We start from the raw sequence: 11,939 nt of genomic DNA, 5'->3' as shown, positions 1-11,939 counted from the left end.
CAAAGATTGGAGAAAGAGCTCCGACTCTTAACCACAAACCAAGAATCAACTACATGAGTGTGGGGAGTGATTATAGGTTGCCTGGCAAGAAAGAGAAAAAAAGGTTGTTTGGAAAGCATGACGTTTGCTAAAAGAAGGAATAGAGGAAATTAAGGGTAGAGGGAATATCTAGAGAAAAGAGAGGGAATTTTCAAATTTCTTTTAACATTTTCAATTTAAATTAACTGACAGTATTGGTATTTCTCAAGTACCTTCTAGGCTGGGAGCTTAGGGGATGCGTGAGGGAAGGTAAAGCAGAAGAGAGGAGGAGGAAAAGTAATGATTCTCATCACTGAGAAGCTTATAGTCAAGTTGGGAAGAAGGCCAACCCCAGTCATATTTCCTAAGGGTTCAGGGTGTCAGAAACTTGTATGGTAAGAGAAGGCCATGGTCAACATTGGCTACAGATGTGGACAAAGCTTCATGGAAGGGTCAGTGCAGGAAAGATGTGAACTGCTGTTGTTGCTTTTGCAGAATTTATGAAAAAGCCATGATATTTCATTTTTTAAAAGTGTTTTTGTTCTGGCAATCTCAGAGGTTGTTTTTATTGCTTCAGGCAGGAGTGATAGGTGTCTGGCGTGACGGCACTGCAACACAGTATTAATAGTTGTGTGTTTTCTTCCAGAAGGAGAACAAGAAGACAGATGCATATTCTTCCCGAGGATTTGGATTTCTCTTCCTCTGCATTCTCTACCTCCTTAGCCATTTTTTTCTCGTTAAAGGCGGTGCTGTTTCTCTTGTTAGACTTTCCTTGTTTTAACCTACTGGCTTTGAAGGGTGATGACTTACTTTTCACCATCGCCATTCTTTTCCGCACACCCTGGTGTTCCCATCAGAACAGATTGTTCCACAATTGTCAGGGTGTGTTTTGCATCTTCTGATGTTGGTTCATTGTTTCTCTGGATTTCATTAACTTATCGTCATCTGTCTGGAGGTTCCTAGCTGGGTGTGTGGAATGTCTCACTGTGACTGACCACATGAAGCAATCCAATGGTGGGCAGCCATATTGGTTTGCATATAACTAGTGCATCTGTGCTTTCGAGAACATCAAAAGCAGAAGCTGAAGCCTATCTAGAAATCCCTAATGTAAATAGCATCTCTTCCCCAGAGTTCAAGGACATCTGAATGTCCCCAGTCCTTGTGCTCGCATTAGACTTTGATATAAGAATGATAGAAGAATCTGGGGAGCACTGGAGGTGATGTCCAGTTTCTTTGTAACTTCTCCTGGGATGGGGGAGTAAGGAAGAATAAAAAAGAGCTTGAATATCAGATTTCAGATTTTGAATTTTATCGTGCAAGCAATGAGGAGTCAAGGGTTCTTGAGTAGGAATTGCTAAATGTGTTGAAATTAGCATTAGGGGAAGGTCGTTTGATTGTACTTAGGATGGCTTGGAGGAAGAAAAGAATGGAGGTTGTAAAGCTAGTTAGTAAGATCAATTTGTGTTGATGAGGTCCTGGACAACCAGGATAGCAGTAGGAAAGAAAGGGGGCAAATTATGAGAGATGTTTGAAATAAGATGGAAATTATCAATTAGTATAAGAACTTTATTGGAAAAGAATATTTCTCCTAGTTTAATGACAGTACATCAGGGGTTTTCCCTTCCCCATTCATTGGTTATGAATTTTAGTTCACAAGACTATCTAGCGTCTCCGTTAGACTGGCACTTTCTGGGGTTCTGTTAAGGTAGTAACTTAGCTCACAAAAAGATGTGATGCACTTAAGGGAGATGAGGAATCTTCCCAAGCCCTACTGCGGCTGTGCAAGTTGGAGGCACCCCCAGGTGCAGTAGGTGGGAGGGAAGGGGAGCCTTTGCCATGCCCCCAGGCTGGGAAAGTGCAAAGAAGTGGGTGGGAGAATCTGCCAACACCTAAGGCTGGGTGATGGTGCCCTGACTGTGCCCGTGCGAGGCTGGCATGAGTTCAGTGAGAAGATTACATCAAAGATCTCTGGGGCTTTGTTGGATTTGGCTAGCTTAAAACTGAGCAATGAATGGCTCTGGGCTTTTTGGTGAGAGCAGCCCAGGAGCATGGTCTCTTGGTAAATGTTTCTTTTGTGCTTAACAGACTGCAAGACTCATCAAGGTTGGTGTGACATGGTAACTAAGGTCGGAGTGTCACTGTCATTCTTCTCTGGGAATCTTGAGGTCTGACTGCACTGTAGGACCATTCAGTCATGCCTTCCTAACTTCAAGAAAAAGAAGGAGAGGAAAAGAAGGAAGATAGGGGGGCGGGTGTGTGGAAATCATCTCTTCCTTCTATAAAGATACATGTACTGTGCAGACAGTCTCAAATTCTTTGCCTTGTTAATTGCCTCTGACTGCTTTAAACTCTGCCAAAGAAAGAAAGGGGGAACTATATTAAGAGGGAAAACTCCCCCTACCCCTACTGGATTAGGGAGGGTTACTGAGTTCTTGGTATTAAGTCAAGTGTTGTGGGAAATGTGGAGAAATGTTTGACCTTTTCTTGTGTGCCACAAACTCCCAAGCTACTTCTTAATGCACGTAGGTTGTATTTGATGAGGAAGAATATCTGTTTTCTGGAAATCTAATATGGCAAGTGGATTGGAATAGAGTTTACAGGTTTAGATTCAATTAACATTTGCAGGGTGTCTATCTGCTCTACACTGGGCATTGGTGGTGGTGGTGCTGCTTCTCATCTGTGAGAAAAAACCTCTCTCTCCTCCCACAGAAAGAGCCTGAGACCAGAGAGGATGACTTATGCATGGTCATAGGGTAGATGGTGGAGCTAGGTCACCTGAGATTTGCTTGTTCTAAAAGGAGTTCTGGGCTCTTCAGTCATGTGACCCCCACAGTGGAGAAGAACCACGCATCCTTAGCGCACTGCCCCTTGGGATGGGGCAGGAAGAGGAAAAAGAATACACAAGATAATCTAACACATTTAAACCAGGACAAGCAAGTGGAAATTAGCCTCTATTCTTGTGAACACTAGTGTTTCATCCTTTCAGGTCTAAGTTACAATGTCACTTTATATCAGGGAGGACAAGTTCATAGTCCTTGGGCAGCCTGTCAATCTTCTGTCACAGGAGCATACTGAAACAAGTACAAAGAAACGTGTGTCATTGAATCTGTCAGTATCATGCCCTTTGGAGACAGAAAGGGACAGTACTCTGTTGAGACACATGAGGGCGCCCGAACCAACCAGCAAGGAGATTTGCCTTTTACATTAAAAAAAAAAAAAAAAAAAAAAAAAGTGTAAATCCTGGCTGTCAGATTGACCATTGATTGTTTCAGGTCATCAGGATGCTTTTTTTAAGGGGATGGCTTATATTTGTAGTCTAGGTCACACACCTGTGACTTAGCCAGTGAGCTTGCAGATGACTGGCATGGTTCTACATATTTTAGGAATTCTGTGATAAAACCATTCTGTTTACCATCCTATTATTACCTAGCAGAGAACTATCAAGGGGTTGTAGGTTTATTAACTATTAACTACTCTGCCCTAGTGCTAAGCGGAGGATCTATTTACTAACTATTCTGTTTATTAACTAGTTAGGGTTTATTAACTACTTTATTTATTAACTAGTCTGCCCCAGTGCTAAAGGGGAGGCTCACATCCCTACCTAACCGTTCAGGGCAGATGAAGGGCTATATCAGATAACACAGATGTTATTTTGAGCTCCTTGATTTAAAAAAGCAATTCTATTTCAAGGTGATAGTGAACATTGCACCTTGCTAGTGAAGAAAATGAAACTTCTTTGACCCATTTTTTTCTTCTTAGCGTTCTTTCTTTCAGTGGTCTGCAGACAGAGGTCAAGGCTAAATAACTTTCTACTCAATTTGTAACACTTTTTTGCATCTATCCTACTGCTTGGAAATCTTCCAGGGGAGTGTTAGGAGGTCAGTGTGGAGGCAAATCTGAGCCTGAATGTTTTCCCTTGCTTCTTGGTCATCCTCTCAGACAGCTTTGTGACAAATCCATTTGTACTCCAAGTAGAGGAAGGAATAGTCGAGGGGTGGGGCCAGCCTGTCATTCTGCCCATGACAGAAAGTCTTCCATCCAGTGCTCCATGCAAACCCTTCCTGTTAGAGACCAAGGCTTGCTACTTGGAGTAGACCACTCCATCTATTGGGCTTCCCAGGTGGCTCAGTGGTAAAGAACCTGCCTGCCACGCAAGAGATGCGAGTTCTACCCTTGGGTGGGGAAGATCCCCTGGAGAAGGAAATGGCAAGCCACTCCAGTATTCTTGCTTAGGAAATCGCATGGACAGAGGAGTATGGCGGGCTACAGTCCATGGGGGTCACAAAGAATCAGACACGACTGAGTGCCTAAACAACAAACAATACAACTCCATTCACCCATAGTCCTTTAGCTTTATGTACCTGGGATGGTGAAAATATATGCGGTGAAAATGCAGACAGTGCAGTGTGGGGCAAGACATGGAGGCGTGGACCTGAATCCAAGGCAGCAAATCCACAAGGTTCAGCTGTGAGCTATAACGAGTGAGACTGATGGGTGATGCCAATGAGTTTGTGAAATAGAAATTTTAAAAAAACCAAAAAACAAAAACTCAGGCTGAAGCATCATTCTGACATATGTAGCCTAAAGCCAGCTTGGCATTTGCGAAATGCTGTCCAAGTATAAAGAAGTGTCTTGCAGCCATTCCTGGGTGCTAGACAAATCTATTATTCCGAATTTATTGGCTGAGAAAGAGGGATGTGGAGAGGGAGAAGCCTTTATACAAAGTTACCCTGCAAGTCAGCAGAGGGGCCAGCCTAGGAGGTTATAGATTTCTTTACTTGAGGTTGGGAAAGCTTACCAAGAAATTTATTAGGGCAATTCAAATGCATTTTATAATCAAGTTGTATTTAATATGCTTTAGGCTAAAGTGCAATTAAGATAAACCGGTTCCTTGTTCTGAATGGGTATCATGGGAGTCTCAACATACTCTGATTACTGTATCGTAGTAATAGAGTGCAGAATGCAGTGTCAGAATTCATACTGTAAGGGTTTTATAATGGTAGCAAAAACGGTCACCAAGCGCCATTCTCTTTGCTTTCACTGAGCACGTTTTTTGTCAGCTGTTTGAGAAATGGACTCTCTCAGCCCTTTAAAAAATTAATTGTAAGGAAATTTAGTGGAATAAATGGAAATCTAAGTGCAAAAGGAAACACACTCTGGCCTCAAGGCAAGCATTTTCTTGAACATGTCATCCTGCACTCTCCAGTGACAATAATAGGAAGGGGGAGGAAGAGAGAGAGAGAAAAAAAGTTACAGCTTTGGAGGAAGCGGTGAAGTCCTTAAGGGCAAAAAACATCAGGGAGTCGCTATGCGAAGACAGGGAAATTTAACTCAAGAAAGCATGGAGCAGAGGAATATTACTCTTTTCGTATAGCAAATTTTAATTATATTTTCAGTCCTCCTTCTCACATTTGTACTTATAATATTTTCTTTACATAGTTGTGATTGATTGTCTTTACTGTTTTTCTTGCAAAGTTAACAAAGGAAGTGCAGTTTCCTCTGTGTGTGTGTGTGCATGCGTGTGTGTGTGTGTGTGTGTGTGTGTGTGTGTGTGTGTGTGTGTGTGTGGTGAGGGGGCTTACCCTTCACTTGTCATTTAAATCACTCACACCAGACTTTGGAATATGGAAAAGAATGAGAAATGAACCACACTGTTAAAGTCAAACATTAGAAGTGAGAAAAAGTATTTCCTAACATGATATTAAACAGACCTTCATTGGTATGAAGGGTGGGTCAGTGTTTGGAGCTTTTAAAGTCATAGCTTCTCTATTTTTTTTCTCCAAAGAATTAGATACACTGATGGATAGTTTTGCCTAATTCCATGAGTCCAGCTGTCTTTCTGATCAAGGGGAAAGTTGCGAGGATAAGGAGTCATTTCTCTTAGGACGTCAGGTGTAGCCTACACATAACGAGCATCTCATCTCAGTTGGGGCTGACCTTGAGCAGGACTCGAGGGAGCAGGATACATCCATAGTAACAAGACTCTGAGAATCTGTGCCTTTCCTTATGTGTCTCTTTTCCAAAAAATAAAAAATTTTAAGACCTTAGAAACAGTGAGATTTTCATTCAGCCCCGTTCAAAGCCCTTCCCCCACTCCCTCCTTATAATGTTGCCTTATGCCACGAATTGGAAAGAACCACTGAAAGCCCAGAGCTGCATTCAGAAGCAATGAATGCAAAACCATCAGCTGTAAAGTAGGTGCTGTGAATGGTTGTGCACAGGGAGGGGGAAGAAAGCTTTGCCTCACTGCAGCTTCTGTGCCTATTGCCAAAAAGGATTTGCTACATGGTTGAGAATTGAAACCTTGCTGAGTCCTTGGGTATGGCGGGCTTGTGGAAGGTGGGAAGGGGGAACTCCCCCTAACTGACCTCACTATTAAGTGATTGAATTTGACTGCTGCTCTCTTGCCAGGGGCTTGGTTTATAATCTCGGGTCTTAATTGGTTGGAATTTCTCCAGCTCTGTGGATGTGTGTGTGTGTGCCTTCTTTTTGCATGTTCATTCTTGTACATTACATGATTTAAAGGTATGGTCCTTATTAAGATAACCAATGGCCTTTCTAAACTCTAGGCTCTTATTCTAATGGAATTCTTGAATAGGGAATGTGTTATGATCCTCGTATATTCCAAGGAAACTACATTTTTGTACAATTATATATGATGTCTTGAACAGCAGTTGACATAATGACATGATGCTACATTTTGTAGACATTTGCTTAAGTATCTATTTCAAATTTTTGCAGTTTTCTTACTGTATTTTTTTTTCCTTTGGAACCAGCAAAAATTTCCCCAGTTCTTCATCATCTTTAAGCCCTTAAAGGACTTATAGATGATGGGTACCATCCTGTAATGCCTAAGAGATAAGTTGGTCTGAACTTTAGATGTAAAGAGTTAACAGATAACTCAGGGGCCCATTCATTCGTTCACTTATTTATTTTATACTTCTTATTTTTACTTTTTATTGAAGTATAACTTGCATTAAGAAAAATGCAAAAATCATTAAAAGTACAGCTTGATAAATTTTTACAAAGTGAACGTACTAGTGAAAACATCCTCTCTCCAATCAGGGCTTCTTATGGGCCTAGCCCAGCTAAGAGCCAGAGGGCAAAGAAGTCCTATACAGATAATCCTCGCAGCAGAAGGTTTAATGGAGAAGGCTAGAGTATTGATTTAAAGGGACAAATAAAAGAAAGATGACAAAGAGTCTATTGAACTTGCAATGAGAAATTCAGTGGAGACTTCCATGTCTAGAAGGACGGAGGATTGAATAAGGTGAATTGTTCTCTAACTTAAAACAACAATATATGTTGAATAAAAAATTATGTCAATTTTTAAAATACTTCATTGATCTCAAGAAATTTCAGAATGCAGACACCAACAACAAAGTAAAATTCAGAATCTCACGATTTGCCATGTTCGTAGGCTTCACGGGGAGCTGAGGGGAAAAAAAATCTAAGGCCAAGCCGAGGTAGCAATTTTAACAGCAGACCTACCTATAAAGAGAGTGGAAGACAGATCCTAGGGAAATATTGTTGGCAAAAGTCTTCTTTGGAAATCTGTAATTGACAAATCCATGTTACAGGCTATGAAGATGAAGAAACTTAGTGACTTGATAGCTAGTGTTTTCTCAAAGAGGATCTGCTAGATTGGCAATTCTCTGAGACTAGTTTGATTATCTTACGGTAGTTTGTTGTTACGGGAGAGTCACTACTTTCTAACTGAAGCTGATCTGTCATCTTTTTAATCATAGAACAGGACATTTTTCTGCACAGGAATTTACAAGAATCATGCCTCTTTTTGGGGGAGTAAGTACCAAGGGGACAGAAATGTGTATGTATGTATTCTCCAGGCTTCATAACTATATGAAAGCATGCACGTAAAAGCCAAATTGTGGAAATAGCAAGGGTTATCCTTTTTTTTTTTTTTTTAATTTCACACTATTTCTAAACGAAGGACATCAATAAGGATAGGGAGAACATATGTTTTGTTAAATATTACTTAGGCACTTGACATGTTATGGGGGCAAAGTCCAACTGCATTCTTACATTCAATCTTTCATTAATAGTTTGGCTAAGTGGCAGTTACAGGGTAACACAAACAGTCATCAATGTGCTGAGTGTTACAGTACAAAAATTCAAGACAACAATCAGACGAGGTGGTCAGAGAAAGTTTCATAGAGGAGGAGGTATTTAAGCTGAAATAACAATAACCATGATGTATTTCGGCAGCCGTAGGGGCAGGGCAGTTGGGTTGTACAATTCTGGGGATCACCGATCATAGACCTGTTACCATCACCTACCATAGTCTAGGTGTATGGTAACCTCTAATTATTCAACCCTGATGTGGAAATGTATGCAGTGGCAACAGGGGCTGAGGGGGAGGTTTCCAGTGAGAAGGACCAGCATGCATGGCATGGCCATCCTGAGATGCAGTATGGTGGATCTGAGGGACTGAAAGTGTGCAGCAGGTGAAATTTAGGAAGAGAAAGAGTGATATTAGATGAGACAAAAGGGTTTGAATCTAGCTAGACCAGGCATGCTTTTATAATCCACGTTAAGATTTCTCAACTCTTTCCTACAGGGGAATGAGATATCATCAAAAGGGTTTAAGCTAGCAAGTATAGTAGGTAAGGTTTGTATTTAACAATGTGTATTTCATAGGATGCATATATGTGGAATCTAGAAAAGTGGTATGAATTAACCTATTTGCAGGGCAGGAATAGAGACTCAAACATAGAGAATGGATGTGTGTACATGGGGGTTGGGTGGGGAGTGGGATGAACTGGGAAAATAAGATTGACATATATACACTCCAGGTGTAAAATAGATAGCTAGTGGGAACATGCTCTATAGCACAGGGGACTAAGCTTTGTGCTTTGTGATGACCTAGAGGGGTGGGATGGGGAACTGGGGTGGGAGGGAGATCCAAGGTAGGGGGATATTGATATATGCATACATATAATAGATTCACTTTGTTGTACAGCAGAAACTAACACAACATTCTAAAGCAATTATACTCTAATAAAAACGTTTATTTCATGCTACAGTGTGAAGGAGTGATTGGTTGAGAACTAAGGTAGTGTAGGCACCCTAATAAGAGATGAATGATAATGAATGATGCTTGGACTACAGTGATAGTGAGGTTGGAGAAAAAATGTATGGATCCAAGAGACATTTAGGGAATTATATCAATGGGATCAGGTGATTGGTATTTTGGAGTGGGATACAGTATGGACAGAGAAAGGGTAGATTCAAAGATAATTTCTGGGTTTCTGTGTTGACCTGGATGGATGGGGTGACATTTACTAGCATGTAAGACACTAGTGGGAGAGATTTTTTGTGTGTGTGAATGCAAAGTCATGTCTTGGTTTTGGACTGAATTAAGATGCTATGTTGTTTAATGGGAGATTTTGAGAGGTGGCTGGATATATGGATCTGGGGGTCAAGAGGGGGATTGGAGCTGTAATTACACAGCTGGTAATTACAGCTGGTATTTACAGCTGACAACAGTGGTTGTCAAAGTTTAGAAACTCTGGAAGTGTTTGAGATTATTTAGATAAAAGTGTAGGGTTAGAATTAAAGAAGCCCCCTTCCCCAAAAGAGGTTTCTGGAAGTCACATATGAAATGGCTGGATAGAGGGAAAGGAGGTTACAAAGGAGACGTAAAAGGAGAGTTCAAAGAGATAAGAGAGTGCAGTTATCAAAAGCAAGGGAAGAGGATATTTCATGAAGAAGGAAGTATTTACCTGTTAAATGCTGTTGAGGGATTAAGGGTGTAAGGTAGGACATCTTTAGCTGCAAGCAACAGAAAATCTGATTCAAACTTACTTTAACAACCAGATTATGTATCAAATCTTCTAACTGGAATTTTAAAAAGATACTGTACCTGCTTTCATGACCCTGGATTGGGTTGGTTTTATCTTTAGATAATGATGATGATTGCTATTATAAATTATGGTTGCTTCTGGCTTCATATCAATATGTCCTTGTGTCCAGAAGTGAGAGTTTGTCTCTTTCAACTTCCTCACCATTGAGAATGAGAAAATTTATTTTACAGAAGCCTTCGGCTTACTCTTCTGACTTATTATTGAACTGTACTGAGTCATATGCTCATCCTGTGCCAAATCCTGACCAGAAGAATACTTTGCATTTAACAAGTTAAATGTGATTCCTGAAAATATCACTGCTGTGGGGTGGGGTGGGTAAGGGGAGAGAGGCAAAAATAGACCAGCAAGGCCAATCCCAGGAAATTGGAATGGAGTTATTTTCTCTTGAGCGACAAAAGTGAAGTCCTTTTGGGAATGATGGGACAGAGTATGGATGGGTTGGGCAATCAACAATGTCCAGTATATTAACATAAGAAAGGGCTGAGGATTGTATTTTGGAATTAAAAAAATTTTATATGTATATATTGAGGTATAATTGACATATATAACATTCATATTTATAAAACTGTACCATGAAACTGTGATCACAATCAGGATAAAGAAGATATCCATAACCACAAAAGTTTCCTCGTGACCCTGTGTAATAATTTTTTCCCCTTTCTGACTGTCATACCTCTCTCTTCTTGTCCAGTCCTCAGGCAGTCATTGATGTTTGTGTCTTCAGAGGAATTTATCTCTTTCATTAAAATTGTCTAATTTATTACTGTAAAGTTGTCTACAACATTCCCTATTCCTTTTAATATCTGTGGAATCTGTAATGATGTCATCTTTCTCACTGCAGTTATTAGTTACTTACCAGTACCAAAAGATAATTATTGCTTACTTACCAATTATCAAAAGGTAATTTCTGGGTTTCTGTCTTGAACTGGATGTTTTCTCTTTTGCTCTGCATCATTCTGGTGAAAAATTTTGTCCACTGGATCTCCTTTCTTGTCCTCCTCCTCCTGCCCACCCCATCCACTTCCTCCCCTTTCTTTTTCCTGTATGTTGTTAGAAAATGGAAATTAAAAACTGTATCAAGTTAAGACTCACTTAAAGCAAGTACCTCTCCAGCACAGCCAGGTTTTAACAATTCTTTTAAAAATGTTAAGTTACTTTATGTAAGATAATTATTTTCACATCGAGAAAATTTGCAGTATGCAAGATCAGAAAATAAAACTGAAAAGTCCCATTTTGTTTCTCACCTGTCTCTTTATACAGTTTTCACACACTTTGACCTCCAGATGCGGTTATTCTTAACAGCTTGATGAATATTCTCCTAGATGCAATTTAAATTTTAAAAAATTAAATGGACTTACATTGTACATATTGCTCCATAATTTATTCTGTTTCCTTTAAGAACATTTTGTAGAAACTTTCAGTTAAATAGACAGATAGACAGTATTTTAAAAACTGTTTTGTTTTTTTTGGCCATGCAGTATGTGATATCTTAATTCTTTGACCAGGAAGGGAAGCCACATCCCCTGCATTGGAAGCTCAGTGTCTTAATCACTGGACCACAAGGGAAGTTCCTAAAATTGTCCTATAGAAAAAATGTGCAAAATACATAGCCAGCCCCTTAGTAGGCATAGAGCAAAAACATAAAATTTTATGGAGGTTGAAAAAGCATCCTCTTTTGTACCATTTCTTTGAATAGTCCATAAGAATGACAATTTCATCTAGACACTCACCAATGCCAAATAGCAACAATTAGAGAATATTAGGTGAAATTAAATTGTCATTTAGATTTTATTTGCTAGGTTACTATTATGTCTTTCAAAGTGAAACCTTTCCTCTACTTTAAATTTATTTTCATTTGTTTCCTTTATTTGAATTTTCTACTCTTTTTTTGTGTGTATATATTCACAAATTATGTTTTTCATAGAAAAAAGTCATACATCAAAATTTTCATTATTTGGCATAAATTTCTTCATGGTATTTGCTTTGAATTTGTAAAATATTCTCTGTACCTGTAATTAAGACCATTTGTTGGCTTTA

Source organism: Ovis aries, chromosome 2 (genome assembly GCF_016772045.2).
Source record: "Ovis aries strain OAR_USU_Benz2616 breed Rambouillet chromosome 2, ARS-UI_Ramb_v3.0, whole genome shotgun sequence".
NCBI classification, from domain to species: Eukaryota; Metazoa; Chordata; class Mammalia; order Artiodactyla; family Bovidae; genus Ovis; species Ovis aries.
This window is presented reverse-complemented; position numbering follows the sequence as displayed.